Genomic DNA, 12302 nt, shown 5'->3' with positions numbered 1-12302 from the left:
TGTGCATATAGTCAATCTCATGATTCGCATTTGTTACTCCTGGACTCTTCGGTCCTAGACGGTTAGGCGTCGCCGGAGAGCACCCGAGAGATTGTGGTGTGCCTCGAAAAGTTTGTAATGGTCGATTCCGTCACCTCGGAATCATCTAGTGAAAGGAGGAAAAGGAGTTGGAAAAGACTCCAGCTAGAGTGACCTTCATGGTACCCTCTAGGGCTAACCTTCGCTGGGTCGCCCGCAGCCCCCTCAACGGAGAGTAGGACTCGAACGACTCCGAACTTCGGTAAAACAAATATCATGTCTCAATTTGCATTTCATCCGATATTTGTGTTGCTCTAGCTCTTGTACAAGTTCTCTGTGTTTATTGATATCTCTAGTAGGTACCTGTAGTTTGGTTTGAAGATAGAAATCGAAAGGAGCAAGTCCGGGGCTGTTCTGCTGAAACCGTGCATACCGGACACGTCCGGTATTAGAGCTCTGTGCTGAAAATATTTATTCGTAGTTCTAACTTTGTGTTGCAGGGTTGTAGCTTCTAGATATATTCTTCATACCTTGTATACTCTGTGGCTAACTTGTGAGGGGTGGTACTACTCTTTATTTGGAGTTTCCATTTTGGAAACTCCCTTTACTAATCATTTCTGCATTCAAAGGTGTTAATTTTCAGAAACGCCTATTCACCCCCCTTCTAGGCGGCATCCTCGGTCCTTTCAGACTCGTTGGACTCTGGCTGGCAGCTCTTGAGCTCCCAGGAATTCCCAGGACAGACATACATGCCCTAGAAATTCCCGATGAAGAACCTCTTGTGATCCACCCAGTCGCCAATGCTGTCAGGCGGGAGGAATTTGAGCCATGCTTGAACATGCTCCCCCACACAGATGGGGAGGTATTGAATGATGAAGTGGTCATCATCCACTCCTCCGGCTCTACAGGTGAGCCGAAAGTCTTTGAGCCATATACCGGGATTTGTTTCTCCAGTGTATTTGGCGATGTTGGTAGGTGGTCAAAAGCGTTGTGGGAATGGCGCTTTCTGGATGTGATGGCCAAAGGCCCGTGGTCCCGGACCATCTAGGCTGGGACTCTAGTTGTCTAGTCAGCGACCATGCTTGGGGCACGTTTCCCCGCTCCCCTCGATGGTCCGGCTAGGCCCGTGCCACCTACTCTCACCGCCCCTTGATGGACGTCATCATCACGCCGGGCTTGACGTCGATTGTTGATGACACTGCGAGCTTCTCGGTTCGGCCTGAGCCATTCGTGCACAGGTGGTCGGTGTGGAGCGGGCGCTGGGTTCGGCCGTGGTGCGGCTACGGGCTCCTGTTCCGCGTGTGGCGACTATAGTGGTGAGTGGATGGAGCGATTCGACTGGTGCTCCCCCATTCCCCTGATAGGGAAAGAGGCCGTAAGCCGGTGTCGCAACACGAAGCCTCTGCCTATTGGATGGGGGGCGGTTTCCACCAGCGCCCGAAGGTTCCGGTGTTGTTAGGCTCGAGAAGGCCACGCTGAAGCATTGCCGCAGCGGTGATGCTCTCGCCAGCCCGAGCAAACTATGGGGGATCGTTTCCTCCATCCATGATGTTGCGCTGGACCTGGCAGGTGCGACCCCTGGGCGCCGCTCGCTGGGTTACACGTGCGTGGCGCAATGTGCTACGCCGAGTACGCCGGCGTAGGTGGTGGCTGGCTCTGCCGCATTTGTTGTAACTCCTCGCCGTGTTCTTGCGCACGCGTGAGGGCCTTCGCATGAGGGTCCAGAGGGGTGTGACTCTATAGGGACTCCGCTACCATCGGCAGCTGTCCTAGAGCATCCACCATAGCGCACTCCTAAGACAGAGGGTGCCTAGGTGCCACGATGTCACCGATGCTGGAGCTGTTGCTTTCAACCTCGTCATCTACAAGGTCGTGGAAAGAGGCGGGAGCATAGCCAGGCATCCCCATGAATTCGGATGTGAGAGGGAACGGTGTCAGCATCTTTCGGAGCCCCCGCGCGTATGCGTCCACGGGGGACGCGAGGCCGTAGGGGAACCGGTCACATGGCGGTTGCGGTGGGGACAACGGGGTCCCTTAGGAGAGTCGGCGGAAGATATAAAATAGCGAGTAAAGAACAATATGTATGTTACTCACGGTGGGATTTGAGCCCAGTGTGGGCTCAGAGCGAAGCGTAGGCGTCTCGTCATTGAGGTCACCGGGTGGCCTAGAGCCGACGGAGGGTGCTCTGCCTCCGATGGGCACCAGGATAAGTGCCTCCTCGTGAAGGCGAAGCATGCCGAGCTGGTCGGCGATGAAGTCTAGGCTTCCAAAGAGGAAGGTCTGGGAGGGCTCGAAGACTGGAGGAACCCACATCCCAACAGGTGGGAGCGTGGGAAACTTCAGCGAGCCGAAGTGAATCATATCGCTTGAGCCTGTCATGACGAAGATGGTAGAAAGGTGGGCCATCTGATGACCAAAAACGTGAATGTACGGCGTCCTCCCCACGGACGGCGTCAACTGTCGGTGCGAAAAGTGACCAACAAGTAAATATTTATAGTTTTGCCATAAGTTGTGATTGGATGTGGCCTAGCACTCAATGACATAGGGTTTAAACTGGTTTAGGCAACGTGCCCTACGTCCAGTTTCAGTCGGTCGGTGACTTTATTCCTAAGTCTAGGTGCTCAAAGTTTGCTGTGGGGTTACAAACGAGTGGGAATATGAAGGAGGGTGTTGAAGGTCCAGTCGAACTCTGAACCGAAGGGCCAAGAGTGACAGGAGATCCAACGTGCGCTAAGTATTGGAACGTATGCTCTGTGTAGCTTTAGAGTTCTAGAGCTGTGGAGCTGTTCGAGTGCTCAGAATGACTAAAGCTAAGCAGAGAGAGAGTCGGAATGACCGTCCTCTATTGGGAGAGAGCGCAACCCCTTTTATAGGTGAAGGGGATGGCCTTACAAGAGAGAGAGAAAGAGAGTGTGTGTGCTACCTAGTCCTGTTGCCCACGCCGTCGGGTACAAGATGGTTTGTCGGCACCCACAATACTATTGACGCCCAGATGCATGTAGTAGGCTCCATTGTGTTCTTCTGGTATGGAAAATGTCGGTGCCTACCATATTGTAGGACAAATGTCGGCGCCTACAACATTGTTCGTGTTCTGATATGTCTGAAAGGTTGCAAAGCACCCTTCTGCCAGGACTTGTCAGTATTGTCCTGTAGGTGTGCAGGGTACGGTCCTCGGTATTGCGGTTTGACTTGAGCACCTTGCCTTATCTGCCCTGCCTGATTCTTGGGTCCTTACTGAGCTGGCGTCCCCGATCGGTTGTTCCCAGTTAGCTCCGACCGCGCCGGTTAGAGAAGAGTTGTAAGCAAAGGTTCGATGTATTCCCGGTCGGAAAAGCGGGTCGGAATCGGAAGCGAGCGTTGTCCCCTCTTTGGCGAGGCCTTCTGGTCGAAAAAGCGGGTTGGAGTCGGAAGCGAGCGCCGTCCCCTCCTTGGCCAGGCCTTCTGGTCGGAGACTGGATCGCTCTTTCGGCCTGTCGTTAGGTATCTGGGCCGGCCCAGGAGTAGCGCGTCGTTGTAATGTCGTCTGTTGGGCCGAGTTTTTGCTGGAAAGCAGGCCCATTAGGGACCCTAGGTTTATGAACCCGACACTAATCTTAGTCAAATTCGGTAACTAGTGACCTTGCAATTAATATAAGATCGATAACTTTGATCAATATCAGTATCTACAAGAGATCAATCGGATGATGCAGCCTCGCAAACAATGATACGAATCGATAACTAACTTATATTATAATTCGTAAAAGATCAAATGGTTGATGCAGCCTTACAAACGATAATACAAGTCATGATGGTACTCACAGACAAGCCGAAGGTCGATCAGCCGATGCAGCCCTGTTTGTTGAAGAACTCGTCGAGATCTATATTACTCCTACTCCTAAGGGTTGGCGTGAATCCGAAAAAGTAAAGACTGATTTTGATTGATGTGTGGATGTCTATTACAATGACCGGGGGTTATATTTATACCCTGGGCTAAAGACTGTACAAACTTGCCTAACAATAAATATCTAAACAAATATTGAGATACATAGACTCTAATCTCCTTCACGTGGAGTCCTTGCTGATGTGCGTGTCCTTGGTTGTTAAGCAAATAGAATATAATATTCCTAATCTTCCACAACTATGTCCACGAAATCCTTGTACTTGCCTTCCGTCTGCTTCTATATTCCTTTAATATTTGATCCTGTATGCACGTGATTTATTTTACCGTATACATATACGAACATGCCATCTAGTCGGCCTCGTAAATGCACATACATGATACGTGTCCTTTTTCCTTCACCGTTGATGTGCATCTGTGCTTATCCCAAATAAAATAATATTCCTTTTCCTTCGTGTACGGACTCCATCGCTAGCAGCATATATCCATATATCAAATGAACCAAATAAAACATGACTAAATATGTTAATTGGTCGTACGTGAATGAGCACTTCCAATAGTTGATCATGCAAGCCTAGTGTTACGTGTGCATGCATGTCTCGTAAAATATATCATGCTCCTCTAGCTTCTTTGCCTTTTTACTTATCTTCAAGTGAGCAAATTTTGAATACCATGCTTCTCCTAAAATATATTAAATAATATTTCCTGGCCGATCCGCAAATATCTCCTAATTAGGATATTTTTCTGTCTTTGACACTATCGGCCGATTTCTTCCTTTCCAAGCAAGGCTTACCAAATTTTAGTGTCAACACCTTCTTTCAACTTCTGTCTAATCTACCTCCTTATAAATTGCTTCACGGGCATAGAAGCCACGCCAACGGCATTAACACCAGTACCACAACCACTTGCTATCATTTTACAGTGGTCATCTAGCTCGCCAGCCTGCTTGCATCTTCATCTCTGCTGGTGCTGCTGGCCTCCACTCTGGTAGCTAGCTGCTCCTAATTTTAAGCTTCCTCTTTTCTCTGATCACCAAGCTTATTGTTTTGAATTTTGTCAAGCTGTGGTTCAGCTCGAAAAGTGCTGGACGTTTTACCAGCCATATATATTACTATATGTCAGGTCTCTTAGTCTGCTGCTCGATATACACAAGCTCTCATCTCTTAATATTCTTATTTACATTTGATAAGCGCATGCATCTTCTTTTTTTTTACTCTTGCTACTCGCATGTGCGTCTCTCTGAATTTAATTACTACATTGGATGAGCATACGCACCTTCTTCCATCTGTCTGATTGGAAAGAATGGATAATAATGTTGTTTTTTCCACTACAAGAAATATGGTGATACACGACGAACTCAAGGTGACATTATATGAAATTGTCACAGTCCAACCCAAAGCCCACTAAAAGCCCGCTATGGGTGGAACGCTACTTTGTCCTTCCAGCACGGTGCATAACCAGCAGCCGCCTCCATCTTTACTTTTCCACGATACTCCTCACCTCTCGCTCGGTTAGGAGCATCGCCGCCCCAGCCCTGCCCTCTTTGGCCGCCACCCTCTCTCTGTCTCCCCATGCCTTCGTCGACCTGATCCGCGATGGGGTGGCCGCCCTTCTTCCCCCTTGCTGGATTCACGCCATAGGGGCCAGATCGACGACATCGTGGTGGTGGCGGCATCGAGCCGGCACGCCGCACGGGTAGGTTCGCGCGCGGCACTCGTCGGATCGGGCGCTCCAACTCTAGGCAACCGGTCCTCCCTCAATCCCTCTCCTCCACCCCTGAGCCCCGGCGCCTGGCCTCAGATCTGGCAGCAGCGATGATGGGGGAGGCCTGTGCTGGGTCTGAATAAGGTTCGTTGTTTCCCCTCTCCCTTCAGTTAGATTGGTGCATGATTTCTGGTATATTAAGTTTGGTGCCACTATTCTGTGTGATCTATCATGTTTGGTTTCTCCAACGATGCAGATTTCCCTCAAATTACAGAGTATAAGATTCTCAAACTGTTGGGCATGGTGATGTCGCTTCCCCTCATCTAAAGTAGAACACTGAATCAGGAGGTAATAAAAGGCCAATAACCTAATTTGATTCCATTCTGTGCTTGACTCTCTGATTTGCCCTTTATTTAATTTAATTCTATTTCATATTTGACACATCCAAATATTTGGTTTGTAATTACTACAACATCTGTGAATTGACCATATGTATTTCAGTAGTAGTTTATCGTAATATTTGTAAAAGAGGGCAGTGAAGGATGGTGCATCTGATCTTGTGTTGTAGCTGATGTGTAATTATTAAGTTGAACAAAAAGCAAGGTTACAGAAGAAGAGGGGTTAACCTTGTCCATGACAAATTGGCAGCGTGAGGATACCCCTTCAACTAGTATTTTTTTATGTTGACCATCTGTCTATCTAGTTTTGTTTAGCACTAGGCTGAGTTCTATTCAGTTGTATGTTGAATATGTCTGAAATATTTGTTATCATTGAACTTAAAACTAGGATATGTCCATGGCATACGGAACTATATAGGTCATTCTTTTCTCTTGTATATTATATAATTGCAGCTCACTAGCTTTTTATTATGCAGGTATTGCCAAGGACAGCTTGTTCAAGCTTGAACCTAAAGGTGTTTCAAACTTCAGTTTGTGGTAGCTTGCTTGTACAGACTGATCTAAATAGAAGGTACATCATTAGATGTTTAATTTTCAGCATTGGCATGCATTGCTGAAATTGCTGATTCAACCCAGTTGCTTTTATGTCAGCATTGCCTTCTAACTTGTCAGTTTGTGGTATCTTGCTTGTACGGTGTTTTAGTTTGTGGTATCTTGCTTGTACGGTGTTTCAGTTTGTGGAATCTTGCTTGTACGGTTGAACATAGAGTTGTTCCTTCTCTATCCTTATTGTACATGACTTGACGCCTTGTTCCTTGCCTATGGTTTACTTTGGCTACATTTGAGTTAATACTGCACATGTGTCATTTCCAGAGAGACAAGTACAAAGACTAGGAACCTGATGCAATGGATGTTTTTGAAGGAGTGCCACTATACAGTAAAAGAAAATTTCAAGCTTGTGCACTGTCTGTCCAGAATGCTATTGTAATATATGTGAAGGTTGACAATGACCTATTTTTGTGTTTCCTTAAGTTTTAGATGATCATAACATGTTATGTTAATGTACTGGAAATTGAGTTAACCAAATGATTGGGCTTTATATGATTTTCATTATATAATCTATGACAGTCAATTTTGGTGAACACATGGTGCTTACATGGCAACTCAAATCAATGACGGAGAAACATCCTACATGGCATCCTATGTGGCAGATGTCTATGACAGTCAATTTTGTCACACACTATCGGGCCTAGCCTGGGCTGAACAGGCTTCCAGGGATTCCATGACGAACACAAATGTCAATCTGTGATGGCTTATCTCGGTCCAGCAAATGTATGACGCGGGATACATGATCTTTTTCTCAATCGTCATGGTAAGTTAACTATGACACGTTTTTGACTGTCCATGACGAAAGTAAAACGTCATGTACCAGCAGAATTCTTGTAGTGTTCTACCGTATGCAGAATATTGTCATGCACGCATACAAGCTTCTCACTACACTGTCTGCCTATTGCCTAAAGGTTGTGATCAATAGATTGACCATGTTCGATTGTAATTGAGAAGAACTATCATTAGTAATCCTTCATGATGATCATATGCGTGTATCATCTCTTCTGGGCATATCTATTTGCTTTTGTATCATGCATTATCAGTAAAGGCAGACCACTTATCTTATAAGGACACTTTAATCTGCATTCATTACACTAATACAAATCGTTACACTCCTGACCATATTTTCTTTCATTTCTCTATATATTGTGCACATACCTATATAGTGGTTATCTATGCAAATCCCGTGGCAACGCGCGGGGTATTCATGACCAATCCCAAATAATATAGGTGTTAATGAAGGAGAGTAAACAAGAAAGCACTGATTATATTTAACTAGCTAATCCGGAACAAAAGAGATGAGGAAAAATAATAGAAAGACTACTTTTTTATTATATAAGATGCTATATGAGATTAATATGGAAGAAGACAAGAAACCAAAGTACAAATAACATCATTAAATAGTTAATTACAGTATCACATAGCTAATAAATACAAATGGTACGAATTTTTATTATAAATATTGAGTAAAAAATATGTTGTGTTTATAGGGGGTGTCGGGTACCATAAAATGGGGTACCCCGAGCGCATACCAAAAGAATCACTTAAATGTCATAAAAAACAAAGCCAAAGGACAAGCCATTTGTTAAACCCCGGCCTCGTCCGAACCCACCGGCTCTCCGCCTCGCTCCTGGCCTCGTACGCGAGGCCTCGGTGGCCTGCCAAATCTCCGCCTCGCGCAAGGCCTCGCGCTTGGGGCCTCGACAGGGAACCGAGTCTCCGTCTCGCCCGAGGCCCCGCGCGTAAAGCCTCGAACGAGATGTCGATTCTCCGTCTCGCTCGAAGCCGGCTCGGCAACGACCCGTCGCTTCCGCCTCGGCCAGTATCCCCGACAGCGCGTCGTGTTCCATTAATGCGCCAACCACTCCCGCAATATCAGCCGGACGACGGCTCGACACTGCGGAGCGGTCGACAAGACGGGAAGTCACGTCTACGCCATACCGTCCTAGACCAGGCACGGCGGGGATTACTGGCCACTGTGCTCTGGTGCTGTGCCCACGATCAGCACCTGCACTACACTGTGCCACCTAACCCCCGCCCCAGAGACAACGCGGCATGGGGGGTCAAGTCCGGGACACCATAGCCTCGGAATCAGCGTATGTCACCAACTACTCCCTCCAAGCCTCGGCAATCCACTTCAGGGTCTCGGCAACTCCGGGATTCACGTCTGCCGAGCCTCCCACGATGGCCCGGTCTCGGCACCAACTGAGCCTCGGCTTCCCGCGCAGTCAACACACGATGACCAACACGCCGACTTCCGTGCCCGCTTCGAGATAGCACTGGAGCTTCCATGACGCACAGGATCGGATGTGACCGGCGCGTCGCCCCAGTACTTCAAGGACGGACCACACCATCGGCCACGCCGCCATAGGAACAGGCTACAGGGCTCGAACACGCCGCCTCCGTCCGCACGACGCCGTGTAACTAGCGAATGTATTACCCTTGTCCCCCCTCCAACTATAAAAGGGAGGGACCAGGGCCGTTTTGGGGGGGGACACGGGCGATTAGACCTAGACTCGCGCAAACACACTCACTCAATTCACGCACACTCTCCCGCGACCTGAGAGAAACGTCTCAAGCAGCCTACACCGCTCCACGCCGAGACCTGGGACTAGCTCACTCTCTCACCCAGCTTGTAACCCCCTACTACAAGCACTTCGGTGCAAGGAATACAAGATCGATCTCTCAGACTAGACGTAGGGCACTGATTGCCCGAACCAGTATAAACCTTGTGTCTCTTTGCATCACCATCCGGGATTGGGTACACGCAGTACAAATTTACTAGTTGGTTGAGGACCCCCTGGCCCGAAACACCAACAGTTGGCGCGCCAGGTAGGGGCCTCTACGTGTCAGCTTTGTCATCCCAACAAGTTCCGGATGGTAGACCCCGTACGACCACTACGTCTCGGCACGGTGGTCTGGTTTGGGAGCCTAGAGTTCATGTCTCTAGGGCACGAGTACGACATAGTACTCCTCACACCCCGAGCCCCGCCTACCGACGACGACGTCACACACCCACAACCTAGGCGCAGGCGGTGCCCGAGCGGCCGCTCTCGTCGCGCTCGCCAGGCGCGACGCGAGTGGGTCCATGTCGACACCACGTGAACCCAGGACGACACGCCGCGCTCCGCCGGTATCCCGTGCCCAGCTGTTGGCACAAGGTCCCTGGTTGGGGACCTGTCTGGCCTGAGCCTGGACAAGGGAGAGACGCCGGTGGCGTACGGCAACACCCCGTCATCGAGCTCTACTCCGCCACCTCCTGAGGCGCCGGCTCCGGCAAAGCGGAATCCGACGATGGCACCATCTTCGTGCCCCTTCGGGTTGAGAAATGCCACCACCTCCTATGCTTATGCCTACGCTTCCATTCACGCGGAGCCCTCAGGACACCACCAACGCTTCGCCCTTGACTTCGGTACCGTGACTTCGACTCACTCCCACGCCGACTCCTCAGAGGAGGACGAGGCGTGGGCCAGAGCAGATTTCTCTGGACTTCGCGACCCTAAAGCCATGCGCCGCTTCCTGGCCGCGAGTGACTATTGCTTTGGCTACTCCGACTCTGATGACGAAGGTACTTACGATCCCACTTGTGAGTGCTTCCACGTCGGACTTGGGATGCCAAGCACGGGCGATGAGGACGAGGGGGCAGGCAACCGTACTCCGCTTCATCAGGGAATGGGCGATGCCACGCCCTCACGCATTGTCCCACCGGCAGCACGGAACAAGAACCTTGCCCTTGGACAACTTCAACACCTGGACCTGGAGCAGCTCCGTGAGCTTCAGGCCAAGGTCGAGCAAGATTGACTCCTTCTGCAATAGCTCCGAAACACTCTTGAGCAGGAGCAGCAGGGCCACGGTGACGGCGGAGGAGCCCGACGGCGGGCTCACGACGTGCACCACCGCATCAACGACGATGAAGGGGACGATCGTCCCCCAATCTTCAATCGCGCTAGCCAGAATGTCGCGGCTGCGGCAATGCTAGTGCGCACGATGCCCGAGCCCTCTACCACGAAAGGGCGACGGGTTTGCGGCGAGCTCCGGGATCTCCTCAAGACCGCCGTGGTGCAGCAGGCCAAGAGTTCCGCCTTCTAGCGGTGTAGAGCCGCCTTGGACCTCCCCTCAGCACCGCATCGGTAGGATAGGGAGGCCTTGGTTCGTCCTGAGCCCGCTCAGGCATCGACAATCAACAGGGTCCCCTCGGTCCACAACCGCCTCGACAACCGACGTGAGGCACAGGGCGACCACGAGGTGGTCGGCCGACGACGGCACCACGATAGTGAGGGGCCCGCCCGAGGCTACCATCCGCATTGGGGCGGCCACTACGACAGTGAGGAGGACCGCAGTCCCTCTCCCGAACCACCCGGCCCCCGAGTCTTTAGCAGGGCCATCCACAGCGCTCAGTTTCTAGCCCAGTTTCGCCAACCGGCCAACCTCACAAAGTATAGCGGCGAGACCAACCCCGAGCTCTGGCTTGCCGATTACCACCTGGCTTGTCAGCTAGGTGGCGCGGACAATGACCTACTCATCATCCACAACCTCCCCTTGCTCTTGTCAGACTCAGGCGAGCCTGGCTCGAACACCTTCCTCCCTCATAGATCCACGACTGGCGCGACTTGGTTAGGGTCTTCGTCGGGAACTTCCAGGGTACATACGTGTGCCCTGGAAACTCCTGGGACCTTAAGAGCTATCACCAGAAACTAAACGAGTCTCTCCGAGACTTCATCCGGCGCTTCTCCAAACAGTGCACCGAGTTGCCCAGCGTCGGTGACTCGGAAATCATCCAGGCTTTCCTCTCCGGCACCACCTGCCGAGACTTGGTCCGAGAGTTAGGCCAGAACGTGTCGCGATCAGCTACCGTGCTCCTTGATATCGCCACCAACTTTGCCTCGGGCGAAGAGGCTGTTGGAGCCATCTTCCTCGACAACGATGCCAAGGGGAAGCGGAGGGATGAGGCCACCGAGGCCTTGGCTCCCCGCCTCCCTAGGAAAAAGAAAAAGGGTCGCTAGGGGAAGCAGGAGATGCTCGAGGCTGATCTAGTCGTGGCCGCGGAGCGCAAGAATCCCCAAGGCCCCAGGGGCCCCGGGCTCTTTGACGACATGCTAAAGAAGCCCTGCCCTTATCACCAGGGCCCAGTGAGGCACGCCCTCGAGGATTGCACCATGCTCCGATGTTATTATGCCAAGCTCGGGCTCCCCGACGATGATACCAAGAAGAAGGGCGCCGGCGACTGGGACGACGACAAGGACGAAGGGTTCCCCAAGGTGCACAACGCCTTCATGATCTTTGGTGGACCCTCGGCGTGCCTTATGGTACGCCAGCGAAAGAGGGAATGCCGAGAGGCCTTCTCGGTTAAGGTAGCCACTCCTCGATACCTCGACTGGTCTCAGAAAGCAATCACCTTTGATCGAGATGACCACCCCGACCATGTCCCGAATCCCAGGTAGTACCCACTTGTTGTCGACCCGATCATCGACAACACCCGACTCACCAAGGTGTTGATGGATGGAGGCAGCGGCCTCAACATCCTCTACGCCAACACCCTGGAGCTCTTGGAGATCGACCAGTCATGACTCCAAGGTGACACCGCACCTTTCCACGGCATCATGCCGGGGAAGCGCATGTGACCCCTCAGGCACATCGACCTTCCTGTTTGCTTCGGCACCCCTCCAACTACCGCAAGGAGGTCCTTACCTTCAAGG

General features: G+C 51.0%; 1 long non-coding RNA gene across 2 annotated transcripts; it reads left to right on the top strand.

The window, feature by feature from the left end:
- Positions 1 to 5352: 5352 nt before the first annotated feature.
- LOC136521794 (uncharacterized) lies at positions 5353 to 7626 on the top strand. 2 transcript variants are annotated; one of them, XR_010775678.1, is made up of 5 exons: positions 5353 to 5743; positions 5856 to 5947; positions 6474 to 6568; positions 6871 to 6996; positions 7126 to 7626. It is a non-coding gene; the product is annotated as an uncharacterized lncRNA (long non-coding RNA). The 2 variants fall into 2 exon arrangements; XR_010775677.1 differs by lacking the exon at positions 7126 to 7626 and having other exon boundaries at positions 6871 to 7119.
- Positions 7627 to 12302: the final 4676 nt, after the last annotated feature.

Source organism: Miscanthus floridulus, chromosome 18 (assembly GCF_019320115.1).
Source record: "Miscanthus floridulus cultivar M001 chromosome 18, ASM1932011v1, whole genome shotgun sequence".
Classification (NCBI taxonomy): Eukaryota; Viridiplantae; Streptophyta; class Magnoliopsida; order Poales; family Poaceae; genus Miscanthus; species Miscanthus floridulus.
The sequence above is the reverse complement of the archived record's forward strand: the minus strand, read 5'-3'. Positions and strand labels throughout refer to the sequence as shown.